The following is a 17,941-nucleotide window of genomic DNA, read 5'->3' on the forward strand; positions in this document are numbered from 1 at the left end:
GGGGAAACACTTCAGATCCAAACCAAACATGCAGCAATTCTGGTATATCTTGTTCTAAGTACTCACTGTCAGATGTTCTTCCTCCCAGAAATAGTCTGTTTTCCCTCATCCTCTGTTTTTCTGTGTCTTTTGTCATGAGGAGGGGTTTGTAGAGTAGAACACAGGCCTAAAGCCTTTACAAACTGGTTGTTCAAGCCATTCCTTCACACTGTTTTGCAGTATCTATTTAGACAAAATTTTGCTGACAGTGCAATAGATAAAAATAGGCATGCCAAGCACACACCTGTAATCCTAACTGCTCAGGAGGCAGAGGCAGGAGGATTGTAAGTTCAAAGCCAGTCGTAGCAAAAGGGAGGCGCTAAGAAACTCAGTGAGACTCTGTCTCTAAAGAAAATACAAAATACAGAATAGGGCTGGAGATGTGGCTCAGTGGTTGAGTTGCCCCTGAGTTAAATCCCTAGGACCAAAAACAACAACAACAAAAAATAGGATGAGGTCCCTTTCCTATCCCATCCCCACTTTTTAAATGCCCTTGAGAACTTGGCTAAATGAGTAAGAAAATTCTTTCTTGGTCTTGATGTCTATGGGGTATCTATAAATATCAGTTTGTACCAGTGGCCAATCAAAAGGATGGGGAACTGAAGACATGTAAGTAGTTTGAGGCTGGGGATTTATTTTTTTTTGGGGGGGGGGTGGTACTTGGGATTGAACTCAGGGGCACTCAAACTCTGAGCCACATCCCCAGCCCTATTTTGCATAAAATTTAGAGACAGGGTCTCACTGAGTTGCTTAGCACCTCACCATTTATGAGGCTGGCTTTGAACTCGAAGTCTTCCTGTCTCAGCCTCCCAAGTTGCTGGGAGGCTGGGGATTGAACCCTGGGCTTCATGGAAGTCAAGCAAGTACTATACCATTAAGCTATATCCCAATCCTTTTTATTTTTTATTTTGAGATAGTTCTCACTAAATTACCCAGGCTGGTCTTGAACTTGAGATTCTCCTATCTCAGACTTCAGAGTAGCTGGGTTTATAGATGTGTGTCACCATCCTTGGCTAAGACACATACGTAAGATTTTAAGCAGCTTACTATCCAAGTATGCCAAGCTCTTAGGGACTGTGGTCTTAATAAATCCCATCCTTAAGAGGCTTTTATCATCTCAACTTTTGTTGCCTTAGTTAGTGCAGGGAAAATCCAATCCCTGGAGGACCTTCACAGAGTAACAGGTCTGTGAGTGAAGGCACCCCCAGAAGTCCATGTGCCCACACATCCCTGAGGATACTAGAGATAACATGTGTGTTAAACATCATCCTTAACACCTGAGCAATCTTGGCTTTCTTAAGTCTGTTTTTGAGAGTGAATTTTTTTGATCCTAGGGCTGCTTCTTTTGTGCCCTCTTCAGAAATGCTTCCTACTCTCATTATAAAATTTATTCCTGGTCTTTTCATAAAGAGAGTCATTTGATTTCATGACAATTGGAATAAATCCACCTTTGTGGATCTGCCTATAGCCAGACAATGGATCATCTACATTTAAAAAAAAGAATGAGAACATTCTGGTCTTAAATAGCTCTTACTGGTACCTATAAAAAGATACAAAGGAAAAACAACCACCATGTGTGTGTATATACATACATGATATACATAGATATACACATGTATATCATGTATGTGTATATATACATACACATACAAGATATACCATATATAGCACAAACACACAAAAAAATCTACATATTTTAGACTAGCTTTAGAAACCTCCTTTGACAAGATTAAAAAGCAGAAATCATATTTAGAACAAAGTTTAAATCCTTGGGCCCTCAATTTCAAATGTTCTTCTTCTAAATTTAGCTCCATTTCCTCAAGTAAATTCCTTTGACTCAAGAGGAAAACATTTATAAAAATTAGTTATTCTTTTTATGTTTGTTTGGAACCAGGCATTGAACCTGGAGTGTTTAACCACTGAGGTACATTCCCAGTGGTTATTTTTTATATTTTATTTTGAGACAGGGTCTTGCTGAGTTGCTTAGGCCTGGCTAAGTTGCTAAGGCTGGCTTTGAACTTGCAATACTTCTGCCTTAGCTTCCCAAATTGCTGGGATTAAGGCGTGCACCACCATTCCCAGCTAATTAGTTTTAATTACTTGTTTTGAATTTATATGTATGTGACTCTTGGCTTTGGGGGTATCATTAAACAGCTTTTGTTTCCTACTATCCAGCTACTGGGGGCACACAGGTTGAAGGATCTTCAGGTGAAGATGGACAATTGATGATTGGGAACCCCTAGAAATATGTCCAGACAGAAATGCAGGATTATTTTCTGGGTAGCAAATCTTTTCTTTCTTTCTGCTGTTTTAAGGTGTGATCTGGATCTAATTATATTCATTTACTAGTGTTGGTCTTGAGTATGAATTATTTTGTAAATGGGCAAAAGAATAAGATATAAACAAATACTTCTCAAAAGAAAGAACACAAATGGCCAACAAATATATGAAAAAAATGTTCAAAATCGCTAGCAATCAGGGAAATGCAGAATAAAACTACACTAAGATTTCATCTCTAGTCAGAAGGGCAATTATCAAGAATATAAAGAGTTGGGCTGGGGATGTGGCTCAACTGGTAGCGTGCTCGCCTGGCATGCATGCAGCCCGGGTTCGATCCTCAGCACCACATACCAACAAAGATGTTGTATCTGCCGAGAACTAAAAAAAATAAATAAATATTAAAAATAAAAATTCTCTCTCTCTCTCTCTCTCTCTCTCTCTCTCTCTCTCTCTCTCTCTAAAAAAAATAATATAAAGAGTTATCAATGTTGGCAAGGATGTGAGGGAAAGGGTACATCCAAACATTGTTGATGGGACTGCAAATTAGTGCAACCACTCTGGAAAGCAGTATGGAGATTTCTCAAAATTGGAAATGAAACCACCATATGACCCAGTTATCCCACTCCATGGTATTTATCCGAAAGAACTAAAACCATCATACAGTAGGGACACAGCCACATCAATGTTTATAGCAGCACAATTCACAATAGCCAAAATAATGGAATTAGTCCAGATACCCATCAATAGATGAATGGATAAAGAATATGTCACTTCTGAGTAAAATTGAATTTTACTCAGTCATAAAAAAGAATGAAATTATGGCATTTTCTGATAAATGGATGGAAATGGAGAACATCATGCTAAGTGTAATAAGCCAGACTAAGAAAATCAAGAGTCAAATGTTTCTCTCATATGTGGAAGCAAAGTGAAATAAGGGGAAGAAAAGGTAAGGAGGAGATTGGATATTACAAACTATAGGAAGATCAGTGGAGTAGAAGGAGATCAATATAAAGACAGAACAGGAGAGGGGAATTTAATCAAATCATGTTATGTGCGTGTATAAATATACCACAGTGAATTCTACCTTTATGAATTATCTATAAAACATCAATCAAAAATAAATAAATAGAGGGCTGGGGCTGTAGCTCAGTGGCAGAGCACTTTCCTAGCATGTGAGAGGCACTGGGTTCAATCCTCAGCACAGTATAAAAATAAATAAAATAAAGGGATGCTATCCCTACACAACTATGGAAAAAAACAATTAAAATATTAGATAAATAAATAAAGAGTGAAAGGAAGACCAGTAGAGTAGGGGAAGAAGAATAGGGGGAGGGAGGAAGGTAGTTGGGAAGGGGAGACTAGGGAATGAAATGGGAGTAAACCAAATTCCATGCATATATGATTTTGTCAAAATGAACCCAATTATTATGTATAACTATAATACTCTAAAAAAGAAAACCAGAATTATTTTTTATTAATTCAAAATAATTTTTATTATTTAGAATTGCACTGTGCCTTTATGCCACATGTCATGTGATACCTGTGGTATAGAGTGTGCTAGGAACTTTTTGTTGTTATTTCTTTTACTTTTTCTCTCCTGAATTAAAATGGAAACATAAAAAGAAATCAGTTTAGTACAGCTTTAAAAGATAAATAGCTTTAGAACAGAAAAAATCTTTTGATTTCCATCTTAGAAATCTGCTCTTTAATATAAAATAATAAATTAAATGTGTGGAATGGGTAAGTCAATTTTTAGTTGTTCAGGCTGCAGTATAATTCTCAGGGGAATTAAAGGCGATTGTTGTGCCCTGGGTTCAATTCCCAGCACACACACACAAAAAAAAAAAAAAGAATAAAAGAAAAAGAAAGAAAGAAACTTCTAAACACATTTTAAAGCCCATCTATTTTCAGAATGCTTACAGATACTATGAAAAATCAGGACACTGGAAATGGGACTTTCACATCCTTAAAAAAAGAAAGAAAACTCTAAGTAGTGATTATATAAACCACTAATAGGCAAATATGTCTCCCCAAACTCCTTGCACCTCCTTGGTGAAAACTTATAGTATTTCTCAAGAGAAAAAAAGAGAATGAGCAAAGAGGCTTTTTGTTTGTTTTACACAGACCAAACTGCTATGAAAATGCCTTTGCTCAACATTTAGTCCACAGCTTACAAGATGTAAAAACTGTAAAATCTGTTGCTATGTATTTATACATGTATATGTATTGTAAATGTGTGATATTTTTTCTACCATGGATGTATAAGGCTCTATAGTAAGAAATCAGCTTAAGTGAAAGTTGATGTTCAGGTTGTAATTTTCAAGGCATGTCTATTCTCTCTATGGGAGTCGAGCTCCCTCATCAAAATTTCTCTGTCAGCTGACACCCTCTTTTCTTAAACCTCTGCCAACTATATGTTCATCTTTGAAAAAGTCAAGATCTTTCCAATTGATTTCTCTAAGACCTGACCTTTCCATTTTCTTCCATATCCCTGCTTCCTTCTGTGACCTTAGGGCCCTTATGAACACAGAAGAGGTGACACTAGCCATCTTTGTGGGGTCTTCTGCCTTCCTCATGGAGCCCCAAGAACTGTGGGTGGATTCCTCTCAGGTCTGCTCTGCTCCCTTTTGATTAAGTTCCTTGCTAATAAGGCAGCTAAGAAACAGAAATAAATTAAAGAGTCACCTATTTTGAACAGGTATCTGAATTTTCTCCTAAGCCCATTATCAAACATTCTATTTGACTCTTGGCTAAAAAAATTTAAGTGAAAAACTATAAGATCTTTGTATATATTTTATGTACTTACATTTACATGTGTTTGTGGTAAGTTGTATCAACATATACGTTTATCCACCCAATAGATTTAGATATTGTCTACATAGTACTAAGTTGACTTTAAAAAAAAAATACTTGCGAATTAAATATAATTAACCCAAATGTATTTCAAGTTCATGTGTCTTTAGTAATCATTGATAAACAAAAACATTATTGATCTAATTAAAACAGACATGGGGGCTGGGGATATGGCTCAAGCAGTAGCGTGCTCGCCTGGCATGCGTGCGGCCCGGGTTCGATCCTCAGCACCACATACCAACAAAGATGTTGTGTCCGCCGAGAACTAAGAAATAAATATTAAAAATTCTCTCTCTCTCTCTCTCTCTCTCTCTCTCTCTCTCTCTCTCTCTCTCTCTCTCTCTCCTCTCTCACTCTCTCTTTAAAAAAAAAAAACAGACATGGCTACTGACATTAAATTTAATACAGACTCACAACTTTGATCTCTATTAAGTATTCAAGACCATAAAAATGTGAGTTTGGGGGCTGGATGTATAGCTCAATGGTACATTGTCTAACATGCACAAGGCCTTAGGTTCCATGCCTAACACTACACACACACACACACACACACACACACACACACACACACACTCACACACACACTGAGTTTGACCTAAGAACAAGCAAACCAAATAGATACAAATGGGATAAAAACTTATAAAGTATTTTAAACAACAATTGTGTTTTATAACATATTTACTTTACAAATTTCTCTAATCCATAGAGTTTTATTAAGTGAAATTAAATGATGGATATTTATTAAATATCTAGGCCATTTCCAAATAAAATAAAATACTAAAACATTAATTGCTAAACATAGAATCAAGTATATTTACTTTTGGCTTCTTAAATGTTATAGAAAGACTAAACATATTTGGTCTGTTAATAAATATGTCCTGTTCCACATTAAAATATATCTCTAGAGATTATTAAAGGCTGTTAGTCTACCAAATGCTGATTAATGATTGCTAGGAATTAAAATCCTAGTTAATATATAAAATTAAAACTGTTAGAAATAAAAAAAGACAAATTCAATACACAAAGCATACAAGAACACCAGGGTATGTTCTAGAAAAAAAAAGTTCTGAGGAAAAAATGGAGATGCATTTTTGTTGACGAAAAAGTAACTTTGTCTCATTTGAAGAATATTTAACAACTGCTTCAGAATTTGAAAATTTTTCTGATTTATAAAATGTACAAAGAAGTACCACGCTATCAGAAACCAAAGTGGACAGGAGTAACTATACTTGTATCAGATAAGACAGAATTCAAATTTAAAAAAAAAAAAACTGTAAAAAGAGACAAAGAGGTCACTATAAAGGGATCAACTCAACAAGAAGAAAAGATGATTATGAATATATATGTACTCTGTAGAAGCACCCAGTTATACAAAGCAAACATTCTTCCATCTACAGGGAGAGCAAGGCTCTAACACAATAAGAGCTGGGGGTTTCAATGTCCCACTTCCATCAATGGACAGATCATCCAGACAAAAAAAATTAACAAAGAGACACTGGAGCTAAACTGTGCTATACACCAAATGGACCTCAAACACATTCAACAAAACATTTCATCCACCAGCTGCACAATACACACACTTCTCATCAGCACATGGGACCTTTGCCAAGATAGGCCATATGTTAGGCCACAAAATGAGTCTCAACAAATTCAAACAAACTGAAATCATAACATGTATCTTCTCCCACCGCAATGGAATAAAACTAGGAAATGATAATAAGCGGAACAGTAGTCATTGTACAAATACATGGAAATTTAACACTGTTCTCATGAGCAATCAATGGGTCAATGAAGAAGTCAAGAGAGAAATTTTAAAATCCCTTGAAACAAATGAAAATATAAACACAGCATATGAAAACCTATGGGAGCCAGGTGTGGTGGTGCATGCCTGTAATTCCAGCAACTCTGGAGGCTGAGGCAGGAGGATTACAATTTCAAAGCCAGCCTCGGCAACATAGCAAGACCCTGCCTCAAAATTAGGAAAAAAGGGTGGGGAAAGCTGGAGATGTGGCTCAGTGATTAAGTGCCCCCGGGCTCAATCACCAGTACCAAAAGAAAAAGAAAAATTAGGGATGGTAGGAAAGTACTTCAACATGATAAAGCCTACAGATGACAAACCCGTAGCCAACATCATACTAAATGGGGGAAAAGCTGAAACCATTTCCTCAACAATCAGGAACAACATAAAGATATCCACTTTTACTACTTTCAAAATACTGGAAATCTTAGAGCAAAAAGGTAAGAGAAATAAACAAAAGGAGTTCAAATAGAAAAGGAGAAGTTCGAATTACCCCTTTTTGCAGAAGACATAATTTTACGTATAAAAGAATCTAAAGACTTTCCTCCAAAACTGTTAAAACTGATAAATGAAAGTTTGTGGCTAACTTGAGTAACTTAGTAAACTCTGTCAATCAATCAATAAAGGGCTGGGCCTGTAGCTCAATAGTAAAACATCCCTAGGTTCAATCCCCAGTATTGGACAAAATAAATAAATAATGAAAATAAAAAAGAAATGATGTTTAACCTTCTTTGAGCTCTATTTGTACAAATTTATTATTAATGCATAATAAATAATAAATTAACACATATTATGTGTTCCAAAATTTTATGGGATTCCTGGAAATCTTATGTCTTAGTACACATAAGCAATCATAATTCTGGTTATAGTCAAATTGCTATGTGGCACAGAAATAACCAAATATCCTCATTCATTGTTGAACTCTTATCAAATCTTTAACCATTTTAAGTTTTGATATCACCAGTTAAAATGTTTTAGTCTGATGCATCTTCTGAAAGGTCTTTTCTCAAGTATCTGCAATCCAAAAGTGTTGATTCTTCAAGAGGTTCATGGAAAGGGATAAAAAGAACTCTGACTAGAATTTTAAGACCATATCACTGGACTAAGAATTTCAGAACTTTTTAGAACTAGCCTCCTAAAACTGTTAACCCAACATCAAATAGAACAAGAATTAACTACATGGAACTGAGATGATGAGAATTATGTCATTTTATTTAAAATATTGCTGGGTTTTTTGGTTTTGTTTTCGCAGTTTAGGGATACTTTTTTTCTTCTTGGCTAACTAGCTCACAGCAATTTGGTAAGGTGTACCTTTTGTAAACAGAATTTAAACATTTACCTTCCTCACTAACTAACCTCTCAGAATTTGGAAACTATGTATGACTATTCCTATTTTAAGGCAACAGAGATATTTGTATAAATTCAATAAGAATCCTTTCTTCTTGTAACAGGCCACGATTGTAATTCCTGGTTATGTTACAAAGATTTTGTCTGGAATGTTATATATTCAGATATAACAAGACTGCTTTAAGGAACTGTGTGGGGACAACAGGAGTCCCCTGGAAAATGGACTTTGTACTTCAAGTGCATAGTTCCCTTCCAGGCCTCCTGGCCTTACAGGTAAGTATGGAATAAGACTTTATGGGGTAATCACCCCCTGGCTGTGATTTCCCTCTTTTGCATGTTAACAAATTGTTTTTTTTAAAAAAAAAAAACTTAAGAAACTCAAAACTGTCTTTCTTTCTTTATTTTTTAATATAAATAACTGAAGTGGTTCTTTCTTTATTTTTGTGGTGCTAGGGATTGAACCCAGGGCCTTGTACATGCAAGGCAAGCATTATATCAACTGAGCTATATCTCCAGATGTTAACAAATTGTATACCTTTCTCCTTCAAAAAAAAAAAAAAAGTCACTTTCTGACAGACCAGGAACCTCAAAATACCTTGAAAACTTCAAGAGGAGAGGAATTCACCTGAGTACTATAGGTGAAACCTGATGATGAGTCCTTGACTTAATTTCCAATTTTTAATGGGCTTTTAAATATATAGTTTATTATTTTTATTTTTTGTTTCTTTTTAATTTTTTCTTCTTTTTTCTGGTGCAGAAGATTGAATCCAGGATCGTGTTCATGATAAGCATGAGCTCTACCACTGAGCTCTACCCCAGTCCAAGAGGTTTTTAAAAAATGCCTAATCTGAGATTCCTTATTAAAAATTCCATCAAAGCACATTTTAAAAGGGCTTATATGGTCAATTACTTCTTGCTGCACTTGATGCAAATAATCAGGCCAAGTTTAGTGAGACTAAAATCTCATTTTATAAATAAATTAAGCTTACTATGATTACCTTTGATAAAATTGAAGAGACAAGAGAAAAAATAAACTATCGTGTACTTGTTATTAGATTCCAGGTTTGCTCATTATTTTTTTTGAGATTTTGTTATTTATTTGCAATTTGAGTTATATCCTGAATTCTTTCTTGCTACAGTTATTAGTCAGATTTGCATTACTACAAACAAATACCTGAGTAGTAACTGTAGTTGAAAAGGTTTATTCGGCTCACAGTTATGGAGGTTTAAGGGCCTGATGCCTGCCTGGGCTCAGTTCTGACAAGGACCTCATGGCAAATGGCAGATGGCAATAATGAGAGCATATGTCAGAGCAAGTAGTCACATCCTCTTCCAGGAATTAGAGAGACTGAGAGAGGAGAGAGAGAACCCACAATTCCTTAGGCTCTTCTACTAGGCCTTGCCACTTAAAGGTTCTACCACTTCCCAATACCACTAACCTGGGGACCACGCCTCCAATCTCAACAGACCCTAGGAAAATACTCAAACCACGCCAAATCCCAGTATTCCATCCCTCACTCCAAGGGTTGGTGTCCATTTCACAACTCAAAAAGGATTCATTCCAGGGGCTGGGGCTGGGCCTCAGCAGTAGGGCACTAACCCAGCACATATGAGGCTCTAGATTTGATTCTCAGCACCACATATAAATAAATTAAATACAGGTCTATCAACAACTGAAAAAAAAATTTTTTTAAACATTCATTCCATCCCCAAGAGCCAAACAGCCTGAACTATTGCAGTATTGATTAAAAAGTCCACATTCAAAATGATCTGCTAACCTAATGTATCTTACCTAAACTAGGAAAGTCTTTAGGAACCAACTTTCTTTTTTTATTTTTCTTTTTTTTAATTTTTTTTGGTACTGAAAGTTGAACCCAGGGACACTTAACCACTGAGCCCTTTTTTGTATTCTATTGAAACATGGTCTCACATAGTTGCTTAGGACCCCACTAAGTTACTAAGGCAGGCTTTGAACTCACAATCCTCAGGCTTCCAAACTGATAGGATTACAGGTGTGTGCCAGGGCATCCTGATTAAAAAGCAACTTTCAAAGTTGCCTCCAGGTCACTGTAAAAGAGTCATTTCTGTAAGGAAGCGCGCCCCCTGTGGGTTGAAAATCAACTTTCAGCTCTGTTTGGCAGGCAGATAATATATATAAATCTCTCTCTCTCTCTCTCTCTCTCTCTCTCTCTCTCTCTCTCTCTCTCTCTCTCTCTCCATATATATATATAAGATTCTCCAGAAGAATATACACAATCCCTTGGTATCTGTGGGGAATGGTTCCAGAACCCCCCCCCACAGACCCATAGATATCAAAATCCATGGATGTTAAAGTCCCTTGTATATGACATAATATTTGCGTATAACCTATGCAAACCCTCCCATTTACTTTTTTTTTAACATCCTTTGGTACTGGTGGTTGAACCCAGGGGTATTTTACCACTGACTATATCCAGAGCCTTTTTTTTTTTTTTTTTTTTTTTTTTGAGATGAGGTCTCACTAAGTTTCTGAGTCTGGATTCAAATGAGATTCTCCTGTCTCCGGAGTTGCTGGGATTAGTCATGCATCACCATGCCCAACTCTCCTTATATTCTCAAATCATTTTTAGATTACTGATAATACCAAGTGCAATGTAAAATATATATATATATATATATATATTAATGTATGTTTTTGGTACTGGGAATTGAACCCAGGAGTGCTTAACCACTGAGCACGTCCCCAACCCTTTTTATTTTATTTAGAGACAAGGTCTTGCTGAGTTGTAAATGCCTCTCTAATTGCTGAGGCTGACTTTGAACTCTCAATCCTTCTGCCTAAGCCTCCCAAGTTGCTGGGATTGCAGGTGTGTGCCACCACAGCAATAAACACAATGTTTCTTTTAATTTTTTTTAATTGTCAATGGACCTTGGTTTTATTCATTTATATGTGATGCTGAGAATCGAACCCAATGCCTCATATATGCTAGGCAAGCACTCTGCCACTGAGCCACAACCTGGTCCCCAAGAGACACAATTTTTAAAAGATATTTTTTTATCTGTGTTTAATTGGATCCACAGATGTAGAAACTGTGGTCACCAGGGGCTAGCAGTATCTCTAAGTAGTGGGATTATAAATAATTCAAGTTTTTATTCTTGCTTACTTGTGTTTCCCAAATATTCTACAAAACATTGCATTTCTTCAAAATTAAAGAGAAATTTTAAATCAGTGTTCTCTACCTAATTGATTTTTAAAGTTCCATGCATGAAATATCAGATTCAGCATCAAGATCACTAAGGTGAGGTTAGGGAATTAGCTCCATGGTAAAGCGCTCGCCTAGCACACAGAAAGCCCTGGATTCAATCCTTGGCATTGGAGGAGACACTGGATCATTAAGGAAGAGGCATTTTTGATGGTAACAGGCAGTTGGGTTCATCTCTTTCCTGAGCTTAACCAAGCTTGCTGCTTTCTCAAACTATTCTTCCTCTTGAAATGTTCTCTATTGTGCCTCTCTAAACCCCTTTCATCCTTTAAAGCTCAATCCAATTCTATGCACCCCGCTGGGGTTATTTTAGCCCAAGTTATACTTAGGCATATGCTAATTCTTTCCTGGTTTCCTGTCTCTTCATTTCAATCAGACCATAAGCACCCGGAGGGTAAAACTCTTTGAATCCACCTGTTTGGACTCTTTACAGTGCCTTGTACTCGTTTCTTCTTCTTCTTTTAATTTTTTTTTCTTTAGTTGTAGTTGGACACAATACCTTTATCTTATTATTTTTTTTTAATGTGATGCTGAGGATCAAGCCCAGTGCCTCGCACATGCTAGGCAAGCGCTCTACCGCTGAGCCACAACCCCAGCCCCTCATTTTCTCGTAAATGAAATAACAAAAGTGAAATGATGCCTGCCATACTGTAGATAGTTAATAAACGCTTGTTACACCTGAGAGGATAAATTGTCAACTCAAAGTTAACAAATGAGGGAGAAAATAATCACTCATTAGTAGATAAGGCAAGAGCAAGATCATTAGGCAACTGGGAACCAGCACCCCTGCCAGTGATGGCTGTGACAGATTTCACTGGAAGGAATGGAACACCAGATACAGAATGAAGCAAACATTTTTCAACTCACTAAAAGTCAGTGAGGATGTTTTGGATTAATCCAGTCTTCACACAAGAAACACCTTCAAACTACTTTACACTGAAAGAACATTTCGCCTTCAGCAATGATGGGAGTACACTTGCAATAGCATCATCATATATGTATGAAATGGATGACACAGAACATCCTAAAGATGGTATCTTCATTCACTAAGAGACAGATGCAGAAACAAAACTCAAGTCCACCTAATCATCTCGTGAAAATGGTTTCTCTATGGAAAGCTTTGTTTGCTTCCTACAAATACATGCTTATCCCCTAAGGGATGTGTTATAGTCATTGTGGACATGTTATTTAGTATGTGGATTTGTTTTTTTGTTGTTTTTTTTTTTTTTGGTTTTTTTTTTTGTTGTTGTTGTTGTTGTTGTTTTTTTGTCTTACAAGAAATTTGCCTGTTTACTTTTTAATAGTTTGTTTAGGATGAGGAGTCTGTGCCCTTACACAGTAGTGTGAAGAATTCTTCCCATCTTCCCCCAAGTAAGATCAATTGCTGTTTATGAGCAGTTCCAGCTTTTTTTGTAGTATAATCTAAACCTGTTATTTCCCTGTTGTATAATAAATCAGATTCGGAACAAAAAAGAAAGAAAGAAAAGAAAAGAAAAGAAAAGAAAGAAAGAAAGAAAGAAAGAAAGAAAGAAAGAAAGAAAGAAAGAAAGAAAGAAAGAAAGAAAGAACATTTTGATTGTCTTAATCAGTTTATTTGCTAATTTGGGGTTTAATTTAATAGGCTTTTGTATTTTGTCTATGGATTACTCTGTGTACACCATCTGCCTCCAAAGGAGATAGTTTAAAGTTGATGTTTCCTAAAGACTTTTTAAGAAAACTGTTTTGTGTCTCTAGTTGACTTTTTAACAAGCTAGCAGGACACATCTGTAAGGCAGACTTTCCGGGATGTTTCTGCTCAAATTCATTCATTTGTCCACCTGCTCTAAAATCTGAAAGACCTTGATTGGGAATCAAAGTGATTTATTCTGTGCTTTGGGACAAGGCTTAGAAGGCACATCCCCGAAGATAGCAAAAGCATTCACAGGGGACATAGCTCCATGGCAAATCCTATGCCTCAGGTTGCAAGACCCTGAATTCAACCCCCAGCACCAGGAGGGAAATAAAGCACTTACAGTAATTAAATGTATCCTAAAATATTCTCTTTCCAGGTGCTCTCCTCTGTGTTCCTCATCTTCATTACCACGCACTCAGAGATGACTCACAAATTTACATCTGCAGTCCAAGACATTGTCTCCTCATGTTTCAAACCTGATTGTACAGCTGGCAATTTTTCTTGTCCTCCTGGGGTTCTCAGGAGGCTGGCTGGGTGTGGTGGCACATGCTTGTAATCTCAGCAACTCAGGAGGCCAAAGCAGGAGGATCGTGAGTTCAAAGCCAGCCTCAGCAAAAACGAGATGCTAAGCAACTCAGCGAGACCCTGTCTCTAAATAAAATACAAAATAGGCTGGGGATGTGGCTCACTGTTTGAGTACCCCTGAATTCAATCCCTGAACCCCCCCCCAAAAAAAGGTGCCCAAGCTTCACATAAATTCATGTTTTTCTTCCCCCTACAACCACCAATACTCCTCAGCTGGTGTCTTTCTCTGGTCACTTGTCTCAAAGTCATCTCTTGAACAAGCTTGACACTCAGATGTCATCTATGACAACTCTTTCTTTCTCACCACCATGCCATTGTTGAAACTCTGCCTTCTCCTCCCTTCTCCACCTCCTTTAGTCAAAGTTGTCTATTCTAATAAGCTCTTCAGTGGTCTACCTAGATCCCTCCTAACCTCACTCAAACTCATGTACCATATTAGAGCAGAAGAAAAAAAAAGAAAGAAAAAAAATGCAGCTCATATCCCACTCCTGACCCTCCACTATCATAGATCTTTTGCACAGGCTGTTTTCCTAACTTTAAATACTTTTTCCTCTGTATTAATTCCAACTTTTTGACATTTCTGATCAAGCATTGGTTTCCTGAGAAACTTTCCTTGGCTTTTAGACAAGGTCAAATTCCCCTGTCTCCTAGCACCTTGTATGTCTCCTTCATAGGCTCATTCACTTGGGATTTGACATATATATCTGTGTTATTATATTGTCTCACTCACTAGTCTAAGCCATAAAAGCATAGATTATGTCTGATTTATTTTCCTCATTGTATCCAAAAACCTAGCACAGTGTCTGCTATCTAGTAGTTGCTTGAGAAATATTTACAAGGTGAATAAAAGCATACATAAAATGCAAATAAGAAACATTAAATTGTTTACCAAGAACAAGTTTCGGTGACAGATTCCAGGAAGATAGAGTATTTTCTTGAATAAAAGAACATATGAAAAAATGCCTGGCACACAGTAGACACACAATTTTGCAAAAGTCATCGCCTTTATAACTTTCAGAGGGCCAATATATGCAAGCTGTTCCTCTGTTTATGGAGAGCAAGACCAAAGCAATGTAATTTGCTTCCAGGATGCTAATAATGAACTGTTGCTTTTTGTCTGTTTCTGCTTCCTAAACATTCTTTGCTTTGTGTAAATTTACTGTGACCACACAAGACATCAGGCCAAATGAAGGAAAGAGTTGCAAGAATTTCCACTTTGCAAGTTGGGCAGGATGCTTTGAAGGGACAAAGTATAGGTCTCCCTATTAAGCAGATGCCCAGCTAGCTAGTCTTAAGGTTCAGATAAAGACTGTTTTCTAGAAAGGGAATTATCTCTCAATACAGGCCAGAGAATTCAGGTCTTCAAGTTTAGTTTCCTCTGTGTGTGAATGAGAATCAAAGGAAGAGAAGATAAAGTGTCTATTCTGCATGAGTTCACTTAAGGACACAACCCAATAAGGAAGAGCTGTGAGGCGTATGATTGTTTTATAAAGCAGTGTGAAGAGAATTGTTTGGCACTGTATGGGTATGACAGACTCACAACAATTCATTTCTTTAAATATAAATCCCCAAATCACCCCATCTAAAATTATGTTTCCTACCAAAATTGAAACTACACAGAGAAATGAGCATAGGCCTGGGGGTATTTCCCTCAGCTCTCATGAGATAAATATTTGCTCTTTCATCTGTAAGAATCCTGGTCAAGACAATTCTGGTGCCTGTCCCATTTCTCTTGACACTAATTAACACTGTGGCTCTCACGGGGTCTCAGTTCTTCACATAGAAAATGACAAGGTTCTTACATTTAAGTCCTTAAAGGCCCTTCCAGTTCTGAATCCTCTGATTCAGGCCTGAATTCCTGCCAACAGATTAGAGTAGTAAATCACCTGGGTGGTTTGTCCGTTGTGTGAGCATTTAGCAAAGAGGTTCCCTCCTTCTGGGAAGGGTGCATTCATGGGAGGGATTCCATGTCACCTTACTAAAGGGAGCAGAGGATAAACCTATCCTTTCATCACAGGGGCATTAGTAACCTCCAGGTGGAAGCTGATTGGATAAGTGTTGCCCCAGCCATCAATGCCCCACCCTCCTCCTGCAGCCTCCTCAGCATGCGGGCCCTGGCCTCACCGGCACCTCCTATAGCACTGACCCACATGATTCAACTGGAGAAATTCAAGACCCTTAGGTTGACAGAGCAACCCTCCATGCATTTAAACCAAAAAGTATTCTCTCAAGGAAACTTCTAGCAGGGTTATTCCACAAAGGAGATATCTATACTAGAAGGACTTTTACAAACAGGAGGCATAATCACTTTCTGCTTCCTTCTCCAGCAGAGAGGAGAAACACTACTTTTTTCCCCTTCCACATGAGTCACCTTGTCCCTATAGAAGGATGTACCTTGGGCAGGAAGACCAATGTCCATTTCTTGGTCTACAGAAAAGTTTTGTTTGTTCAACTACTCATCCAGAAAAAGATTATAAATTTAATTTCTTTGCCTTGTTTTACAGATGATAAATCTGCAGCCTTGTTCAGGATATATATATCTTTTTAATGTTACACCAAATAGAATATGTCAAACTAATTTTCAAATTTAATACCTATCATTACACCATCTCTAAAAATGTAGCAAAATATAATCTGGTTAAGACTAATACTGTATAAATCGAGATGTGTACTTGGCTATAATAAACATTTGTCATTTCTTGAACAAACTTTTCATCAACTCCTTTCTGAATAGTATTGGTGTTAGTTGAGTCCAAAGTTGACTTTAAACTTAAGACAAATGAAAGAAATAATGATTTTTCTGTGTTGAAAGTCCACAATATGAGCTCATCCTTTTAGTATCCAGGCCTACAGGCTCATCCTGAATATTTTTAGCCTAAGCCAATCTCTCAATATTTATTTTGAGTATGTAAATAACACAGGTTCCTTCTGGTAATGCTATCTACACTCTGAATAAGCAGGGGCTGATCATCCACTGTTGTCATTGGTGTCTAGAGGGTTCTAGTTCAAGCCTCCCGGGAGACCACAGGCACCACCCTTGTCCTACTGGATTCATTAAGAATAACACAAGGAGAATGACGCTTATAATTAACTGACAGACAGCTTGCCACCCTTTTGGAAGTTCTCAAAGCCAAATGCTTCAAACACATGCTCATAATTGTTTATTCGTTGGTCAATTTGCAAGTCACATCTTAGTTTGCTCAAAATAAGATAGCATTTTTTTTCACATTTTAAATTTGAGTTACAATACCTCTAAGTTAAACACAGAATGTGTACATAGATACATAAGCCATTTGCATCATAGCACCATCATGAATACAAGTCAACAAGTAGCAACTTTTGTTATAGGAGAATTGCTACTAATGTTGAAAATACTTGAATCCCACCAAATAAAAAGATTATTTCCCTTGTAAGGCAAACTGTGTGCTTCAGCAATGGTGAGTCATAAATGATCCTTTCAAATTCCTTTAAGATTTGGGGGAATATGATGACTGAAGTTCTATGTGCTCTCTGGCTTTCTCATTTACCACATTGTAGATTAAATCTTCTAATATTGTTTTGACCATCTTTGCCTCTCTTCTGACTCTATGTACTATTTTTATTTAGTGAATTTGTTGACAATTTGATACCCAAAATCCGATGCCTGTTTTCATCTATCTCCATAGTAACTACACATTCTGAACACTGTAAAACATTAGACCAAAGACAAAAACATATAGGTAGGAAATTATTTCCTAGCCGAAATAATTTCTAGCCTGGTACATTTGATACTGATTCCATCCTCAGCCTCTTTGTAATGGAATTAATTGATGGTGCCCTTTCAATCACTCTTTCTGTAGAAATGCCATGAAGTTGATGTGTCAAATTGTGGATCATCCTGAAGGACTGCTCAAAATCTAATGGTAAAAACAAATAATTGCTCGGGGTGGGGATGTGGCTCAAGCGGTAGCGCGCTCGCCTGGCATGTGTGCGGCCCAGGTTCCATTCTCAGCACCACATACAGACAAAGATGTTGAGTCCACTAAAAAATAATATTTAAAAAAATTTTAAAAATAATTGCTTAGACTTAAGTCCAAAGGGAAGGCAAAGAAGGAAATCAGGCAGAGTTTTCCCAAAAGGAACAAA

General features: G+C 37.0%; 1 long non-coding RNA gene across 1 annotated transcript in view; it reads left to right on the forward strand.

Moving 5' to 3' along the window:
- The window catches only part of LOC144376412 (uncharacterized), a 34,850-nt gene extending 17,852 nt beyond the window's left edge, over window positions 1-16,998 (forward strand). The window contains exon 3 of the long non-coding RNA XR_013436874.1: window positions 13,608-16,998. This is a non-coding gene — a long non-coding RNA (uncharacterized LOC144376412). The remainder of the gene's footprint in view (window positions 1-13,607) is intronic.
- Window positions 16,999-17,941: the final 943 nt, after the last annotated feature.

Source organism: Ictidomys tridecemlineatus, chromosome 1 (assembly GCF_052094955.1).
Source record: "Ictidomys tridecemlineatus isolate mIctTri1 chromosome 1, mIctTri1.hap1, whole genome shotgun sequence".
NCBI lineage: Eukaryota > Metazoa > Chordata > Mammalia > Rodentia > Sciuridae > Ictidomys > Ictidomys tridecemlineatus.